Source organism: Rhododendron vialii, chromosome 1a (assembly GCF_030253575.1).
Source record: "Rhododendron vialii isolate Sample 1 chromosome 1a, ASM3025357v1".
Taxonomy (NCBI): domain Eukaryota; kingdom Viridiplantae; phylum Streptophyta; class Magnoliopsida; order Ericales; family Ericaceae; genus Rhododendron; species Rhododendron vialii.
Genome location: NC_080557.1, coordinates 33,338,060 through 33,347,516, shown reverse-complemented (window position 1 = coordinate 33,347,516; position 9,457 = coordinate 33,338,060).

Here is a 9,457-nt window from a genome sequence, read left to right as displayed (position 1 = left end):
CTTTGTCCAGTGCTTGGCTTTGCATTCTGGGCTCTGGATCATGACCAGAAAGATCCCAGAGGCATTCCAAAGCAGATATAAACAACTATTGAATGCTACAACTACGCAGTTCTAAAATACAGAAAGCTGTAAACTGGTTTTTAGCATGCAAGAATGTGATGAAAATAGAAAGAAAATAGAAAATAACTGATCAGTGATCCCCACGTCGGCATTGCACATGCAACTATGACTGGCGTACGGCTTAACCTTACTGGCATGCGCCATTGATAGCCTTGCACGATCCTTGAAACCTTGCCAGCTTTAGGGCTATGACTGGTATTGATTACCAGCCTTGACCTTGCCAGTCCCCCTTAGGGGTCAGAACAGAAAGTTATAAAAGGTGGTATACCTTTGGTTTGGAGGTTGATGGTGTGTTTTGAGCTTTGAACTTGAAGTTTGAGGGATGGATGATGAGTGAAAGGGTGTGGATGGTGTATGAAAATGGTTGCTTGCTTACTCTTTCAAGAAATGGAGCAAGAGAAAACAAGGAACCAAAAGAAAGAGAGGGAAAAAGGGCTTAGAGCCTTTATGGTGGTTAACCCCTTGCATATAAATGCAAGGGGGTATATATAGGCCAAGGAGTGAAGGAGAGGGGGTGATAACCGGGCTGGTTTAGGGCTGGTTGGGTTAGAGAGGGAGTCTCCCATGCATTAAATGCATAGACTAGTTGATGGAAGGTGTAGGAGAGAGGGGGCGAACATCCTCTGCACGTGTATAATCATCAGAGGAATGTACAGCGTACTGGGGTGGCTCAAAAGTCTCGCGCACGTGGTTGAATAAAGGTGATTTGACTGGTTTTGACCGGCATACGCCCATCCTGTACATGCATGCGCCAGTTGAAACTTGGTCAATGGTCGATAACTGACACATGGCAGTCTACCAGCGCACGCCAGCATAGTACCAGCGTAAGCCAGTAGGGTTTTGCTGAGGCCATTTGGTTCTGGCTTGAAAGGTTTGAAAAAGGGTTCGAAAGGGTTTGAATGAGGTTCGGGACATTCAAAGCTCAAACACTCTAACAATCTCAGGGTGTTCTTGACTTTAATCATCATTGGAGAATCAAATACCGTAAGTAAATCAATCTGGACAGTCCAGAATAGGGTGTCTACAGAACTCTTCCTTCCTAATGCTGGTTATACATTCCAGATCTCATACAACTCTATTTGATAGAGTTACAACCGGATTAAACACTCAATTTCGGATTTAATTAATGGGTAAATTTCACTGACCTCCCCTGAGGTTTCTGACAAATGCAGGAACCTCCCCTGAGGTTCTAATAATTGCACTGACCTCCCTTACTTTACAAACTATTGTTCAGATTCCCCCATTCCGTTAAATCCACACTAACACCGCTAGTTTTTGTTATTAATTGACTAAAATGCCCTTGAATATTACTAAACTAAACAATCAAGTCATTTTCTTCTTTTTTGTACTTTAATTGGAGTTTCTCAAATATTAAAATTGAAAAAACAAGGGTTCTCTATTAATCCGTAAAAAACCCTAAAAGTATGAATGCGAATCACTAAGTTACTATACCAGCAAAAACCATGCAAGCAAACAATCCCACAACGCAGAGATATACGTGGAAAACCCCTGAAAGGGTAAAAACCACGGGAAGAAATCAAATCACTATAATCATTGTGCAGTTACAGATATACCTATTCAAACGATGTAAATCCTCACAACGTTCTAAGTACTACCTGTCGAGTCACACGTACACCGCACCCAGTGATCTTGATTGCCAACGGCCTTGAGTCCACAAGCCTTCCAATTAACCTAAAAGAAATCCTTTCACAAATAGCACACAAATAAACTCGTTGCTTCCATCTCTGCTTCGAACAGCCGCCTACCTTTCTCTTATAAGCCGTGAATATATATGTGTAGTATATGTCGCACTTTTCTTTTTCTGAAACTTTGCTTTATATAATGCCCCCTCCAAAACCTAGGAAGAAACAAGTCCATATATAGAAACCCCTTTTGTTTTTTTTCGTTGCTTTTCATTTAAGAACAGAAGGTATCGATTGATATTCAGATTGATCCCTCCATCCATCGGTCTTTGCCAAGATCCCCGTGTTGCAATAGTCGACCTCCTTTTTTAACCAATACACTATCGATTACAAATAAAAAAGATTTCTTCCACTCTAATCCTATACAAACTCACTAGCCTATAAAAAATAATAAAATTACAACTCGATATAAAATATGTGTTTTGTCGAACGGAATTGCCAATACAATTAAGACCCCGGAATTTGGTCATTACAAAAAGTAACATTACACTGTTTATATAAGGTAATTTTAACATCAAATTAGACTCAATTATACAAACTTTTGTTAAATTTGAATAATTAATCAATCATTTTACATTATCATAGTCATTGTTTTTCCTTCTCTTCAAGGTGTAATTTTCCAAATAGAGGACTCAGAGAGATATCTAATCCATCATACTAGAGGGGAAAAAAAACATGGCTCTTTTCAATTTTTCTAAGAAATAAACTCAATTTGGTTTACTCATTGATCATTCTTTAAAGATTTCATCTATTTTTTTCTACTAGTACATTTCTGATGAAACATAATTATCACTAATGAAATAAGAAGGGAAAAAAAAAAAAAGGTTAAAGAACTTTTTACACCAACTTAATTTCGTTAAAAAATACAAGATAGTTTTTTTTGTATGTTGGAGTAGGCATTTGCATGCGTCTCTTATTTTCAAAATTCACGTCAGGGAGGAAAAAATAGACCATGATTATCAAACTGTAAAATGCATAACTCACGATACAAGTTTGACCAAAGTATGTATAACTCAAGTCTAATTTTGTTAAATAGTATTAAATCCCAAGTCAAAGAAAAAAGTAGCATACAAACATGAAAAAAAAAATTGAGAGAAAAGATACATTGACTTCGCTCATAACAAATAAGTCGAAATCAAGTTTTTTTTTTAATTTTTGTTTCGGAATGTGATGAGTTAGAAAAATACAAAATATTAACTTTATAAATAAAATGAGATACATGAAAAAAAATTAACTATATGAAAATAATGATCATTGAAATATAAGATGTATTAGTAGTTATTGAAATTTGACCAAATATATTTAGTTAGTTATAATTTAACATTAAAATTACCAATTAGAAAAAATAGAACGAGAGGAATTGATTTTTAGTTTACAATTATTCGAGGGCATTTTAGTCATTTAGTAGCAAATACTAACGGCGTTATTGTTGATTTAACGGAATGGGGGAATCTGAACAATAGTTTGTAAAGTAAGGGAGGTCAGTGCAATTATTAGAACCTCAGGGGAGGTTCCTGCATTTGTCAGAAACCTCAGGGGAGGTCAATGAAATTTACCCTTAATTAATTCACGTTTCTCTTATAAATAGAGGCCTAAACCTCCGAATTAAATAAGTTCAATCCCTCTCAAACCACCTTGAAGCTCTGCGAAAATCCCTACCCACTACTCAATCCCATAAAGCAAACCCTAGTCTTCAAATCGTTGAATCCCGAAGTCCATAAATATTTTATGTATTCACCAAACCTTCCAATAACCGAAGTCTTCCCTATGCTTTTAACCCATAAAAGCTAAGAAACCGTGCTTCGATATTTTACTGGGCATTGAGGGATCAAGGTGGGATAATCCACTAGCCCCGGTGAGCTAGCCATCTTCCGTTTTGGTTTAATTCTTTTACTCCTTTTTTTTTTTTTTTTTGCGTTTTCCTGTGTTTCTGTTGTCGTGGTGAAACTAGGAGTGGCGATCATCACAACTTTGTGGCGGTCGCCAGTGTTTTATATTGCATTTGGCAATCGAATTCAAGATCTAGCACTTTCGCCTAACCGTACCCTTGGCACCCGAATTCAAAATCTCGATCTTTTTGGTTTCTTGGTTCCTAAAACCCAGTGGCGACTCTAAACAGAATAAGTGCGCCACAACGGATACTTCTGATCAAACAAGGCATGCCGTAATGAGTGTCTACAAAAGAGTAGTTTCGCTAATTAGCCATCCTGTATGGTGAGACCTCGAAAGGAGGGTATCCACAATTTGATAACTCAGTAATCAATGAATAAGAGGTGGACTAGGTGGAACAGTTTTTAAAAAAAAATCTATAGACAAAAGTACTCAGGCTGGATTTTTTTGTTTGACGGGACTATATATATAGTAAAAGGACATATAATGTCATAGAGTACGTAGTTCCATCAAATTAGTAGTGATGTGACAAATAACATCACATTTCCTATGCATTGTATCCATTGGACATTTAATTTGGACGTAAGATTTACTTAACCAATCACCGAATACGTGGTTCCTACTTCCTAGCTAGATACAATTCAATCTGATACTAATATTCGGTTAATAAGCGGGCTTTTATTGAAGGAGTACATGCTAGTGTCTTTCATAATTAGTATATCTTATCATAATGCGAAATACAAATTTCCCGCCTATGAGATCTCTATTTCAGAAAAGTTCCTTATTCTTTATTTTAGTGTAAATCTTGGCATAACGCTAAGGTTTTCGTTGCCTGATGTGTTTAGCAATTCGAAGATCTCAAAATTTTCTTGCTCCATTCTGTTAAATATGAGAAACGATGTATTATTGATTGTATTCAAACCATAACTTAGCACGCCTTTATATAGGCTACTGGACGCATAACAAGGAAATAAGTATAATAAGGAAACCTAGACTAACTAAGAAACATAAATAATAATCTGCCTAAATTGGAAACATAATAATAAAGTTTAGAAAATATGGCAACATAATATTATGAAATATTATGTTGACATTCCCCCTCAAACTCAAGTAGGTCTACCAACTTGAATTTGAAAAAACAAAGATAAACTAGGAGCAGCCATGCCAAGCCAAAAGAAATCGAAAGACGCCAAGAAAGAGAAATGACCAGGAGAGCCAAAAACAGCCATGAGCGAGAGAAGCCATGACAATAGAAATTTGAGGTGAAATCTGAGTGCAGGAGTGCTTAGCCTCCGAACCTCGCCTTCCAATAGGGTTGAAACACCCCAAGCGTAGAGCTAGGTCGTCGATAGCATAATAACCGGAAAGTTCGGGATCGTACCCACAGAGAATCAAAAATAGCTTAAAAGGATTGTAGTTTGTAAGGATTTCGGCGTTTAAGACGGCCAACTTTCTGTTTTGCTTTGAAAGTGGAAATGCTAAATAAAAAGACTAGAAAAGAGATTTATAAACTTAACAAGGCAAGTCTAGAGATCGTCTATCCCTTGACAAAGGTCGCTACCGGTTCTCAAAATAACTCAAGCGAGAGACACGACCGCGTGCTCACACCCGGAAGATTTAACTTTAACGACTACGTTTATCAAAAGATGTGATTAAACGAAACTAAACCAACCTATTTTTGCTAATGTATCTAACACGTAAGAGGCCACGAGCCCTCGGTATGCTGCTTGCCAAGACCGCTTGACTAAACTTCATATCAAGGAGTTAATACCCCTCGCTTAGACCAAAATGGCTAGGTTAATGAAATTCCGAAAATCATGATTTTAAGCCCGAGGGTTCGAGAACCAAATAACACCCTAAGTCTTTAGGAAAGAGTAGCCCAAGACTTAGCCAAAAAACTACTCACACATATTGAAAAGGCTAGAAATTATACTAGGAAATGAAAATATGATTAACCGATAAAAACGAAAATAAACTTGATATTAGTGAGAATCAAATCTGTACAAGCAACTTTAATAAACGGGAAATTAACAAACGAGAAAGACTTACAAGTGTTCTTGAAAGATTTAACTAAGAAAGCTTGAAAGACATTAATGGAGAAAGACTAACTTAAACTAACTACCTACTCTTCACAAGTGAGAGAGAGAGGAGTATTTATACAAAAAGACTCTCTCTCTCCTCCAAAATATTCAGAAACACACCAAAAGTAGAAAGTTGCCACTTATGGAAAGTTAAAAGCTGTCAAAAAGTAAGTCGGTAAGCCTCCCGTATCGATACTCCAGAGTTGTATCGATACTGAGCTGTCTTGCTCTGAAACCCAGGATTCCCCGTAGACAACCCGTATCGATACTTCAAGATCCGTATCAATACGCTAAAGCTTGTAAAACCCACTGTTTTAATGAAGTATCGATACTCCAGGAACCGTATCGATACGGTTCTGTTATCCTTGCATCTTGGCCACAACTTCAACAGACAGCTCCCAGCAGCTTCACAGCTCCTCAGCATCTTATTTTCATTATCTAAACTTAAGTAAAAACTATATTTTAAACCTTTCTTTTACCTTTTTTTTACTTTAATTTATTTAATAAAAATAAGAAAGTACCCCCCATTTGAAAATAATGGTATTACCAGAATTTTAAGATTCCAATTAAATCAAAATGTCAATCCCTCACTTTTAGTACAAAACTGAAAACTGCACATTTTTCACAGGAGAAAATGGCTCAAAACATAACCTTACTCTTCAAATAAAACCTTGCAACTTTGTAGTTACTCTTAGAAAAATTCAAGAATCAATTACCGTCATTTTTTATCTCGAAAATCGATACATTTTCAGAAAGTCATTTTTTCATACTTAGACAAATTTTAAAGGGCCGATAGGGTCTTCGGGTACTTGGAAGCACTTAGGTCATCCATGGCGTTGAAATGCACCTTATTTGCACGTTTTATCTGAAAACACTAAAAATACATCTTACGTGCAATATCACTATAGAAGCTAAATAAACACAAGATAAAACAACATAAAACAGGACCAGTCGCACAAAATATCTACAATATTGGGTGCTCATCAACGAGCCAGTTACATATTACTACGAGTGCCCAGCGGACAATGATGAAGTTTAGGCCGCTTGTCGAGAGCAAAAATTCCACAGGGTACGAGTGCTTGGCGAACTGTGACGAAATTTAGGCTGTCCACCGAGAGCAAAAATTCCACAGGGCTTAGATCTTATAGCTCTGATACCATATTAGATATGAGAAACGATGTATTATTAATTGTATTCAAACCATAACATAGCACGCCTTTATATAGGCTACATGACGCATAACAAGGAAATACGCATAATAAGGAAACCTAAACTAACTAGGAAATATAAATAATAATCTGCCTAAACAAGAAACATAATAATAAAATTTAGAAAATATGGCAACATAATATTAGGAAATATTATGCTGACATGTTAGAATAAATGCTTATACAAAATAATATTGCGATCAAATCGTGATCTTGAGATTGTGATTTGATTGTAATTAGGATGATTTTACTTTATAGTTAATCAGTATGATTTTCTTTCCATAGTTAGGCTCTCTCTTCTTGTATAAATAGAGGCCTAATTGTATGATTTCAATAATTGAATTCAATAAAACATTTCTTCTCTCATATTTAATATGGTATCAGAGCTATAAGATCTAGGCATTGTGGATATTCGCTCCTGGCGGACGGCCTAAGCCTCGCTGCCATCCGCCGGGCACTTAATTACTTTGTCAATTTCCTCCACACTTTTCCGGTTGCTATCACCCACCAGAATGTCTCTTCATCACCAGCACGCCTCTTCACAACTAGCGCTCGTGGCTTTTCGATTCATGGCTTCTTCGTTTCTTTTCTTTCAAACTCAAGTTGGTACACCTACTTGAGTTTGGCTTGGCTTGGCTTGGGGTGGCACGGTGGCTCCTGGTTCTTTTTGCTTGGATGTTTCTAGTTTCTCTTGATTTTTTTAAACTCAAGTTGGTAGACCTACTTGAGTTTAGAGAGGGATGTTAGAATAAATGCATATACAAAATAATATTGCGATCAAATCGTGATCTTGAGATTGTGATTTGATTGTAATTAGGATGATATTATTCCATAGTTAATCAGTATGATTTTCTTTCCATAGTTAGGCTTTCTTCTCTTGTATAAATAGAGGCTTCATTTTATAATGTCAATAATTGAATTCAATAAAACATTTCTTCTCTCATATTTAACAAAGTTGCACCAAAAAAATGAGAAATAATTAAAATATCAATTTTCTTGTAATTTTCAATTTGTTCAGTTACCAGAAAAATTATAGAATCCACAGCTTCAACTTTTTCACTGAAAAACATTACTTTCCTGCAAAATAAGTCTTGCTAAAAGGAATGACTTCTTGTTTTCTTGTAAGATTTCTTGTCAAGAGAACACACACAAAAATACTCCGTAAATTTTATTTTCTATTACTTCATCTCACTTCACTTTTCTTGAAAATCAAATTTTCACACAATATTCCTGGCTGAATAAGCCAAGTAAATTGGGACGGGAAAAAGCCAAAGGACGACAATGAAACAGTATTTGTTGAGAGAGAGAGAGAGTAAACGACAAGCTGGGAAAGAGATAAGGGATTGGTGTGGACGATACGTAATTGTCCAAATATGCAGTATTGATTATTAAAAGTACTTCTTTTGGGTATTTATCTCCAAACACAAATACTATTCACGAGACAAAGGCTTAGGGATACCACTATTAGCTAGCCCAAAAAAAAAAAAAATCCTCCGTCCCAAAATGTTTGTCCGGTCTGCAAAACAAGAACTAAAAAATAAAGCATTTCTTTCAAGAAAAAATTCAAACTTTTTTCATAAATTAAAAGAACTCATCGATATCTAGTGAATTGATAAAAAAAAATTAATTTTTTCTTGCAAAAATTATAATATTTTTACGTCTTCGTTTGCGGACCAGATCAATATTTTGGAACGTAGTATATGAAAAATTAACTTAACCATAAAAAACGTAGGCTTACAGCTTACTCTTAACTCTTGAAATGATGCACTAGTGTTTTTTCCCCTATAATCCTCGGTGTACTCTGTCTCTCTCTCATGTTAAAAATTCTGAGCACAAGCAACATATGTAGGGACCCGAGGGCTCTGCTGCTCCAGGGGCGCAGGAGCCCCTGCCCACACCCACAAAACGGCAACGTTTTGATTAAATGAAAAATCTCAACCACTAATTTGCAATTCTATGAACCAGAAACGTGATTATGAGAGCTTTAGAGACAAAATTTGATTATGTCTCTTTAGAATAATATGATCAGAATAGTAAGATCTTCACACTCGTTCAAACAGATTAAAAATTGGATCACTTAATTTTTTAACCATATTTTTTAATATATAAATGGTCTCAAAAAGCTCAAATTTTCATCCATTTAAATCAGTGCAAAGATGTTATTATTCTTATCCTATCATTCTGAAGGGTCGTAATTCATTTTTATCTCTAGGGCTCTTATATTAAGTATATATTCTTTATTTAGGACCATATAGAGCAGAAATGTGATTACGAGAGCCCTAGAGATAAAAATGAATTACAACTCTTCAGAATAATATGATAAGAATAATAAGATCTTTGCACCGATTTAAATGGGGTGAAAATTTGAGCACTAATTTTTTTTAGACCGTTTATATATTAAAAAATATGGTTAAAAAATTAAGTGGTCCAATTTTTAATCTGTTTGAACGGGTGT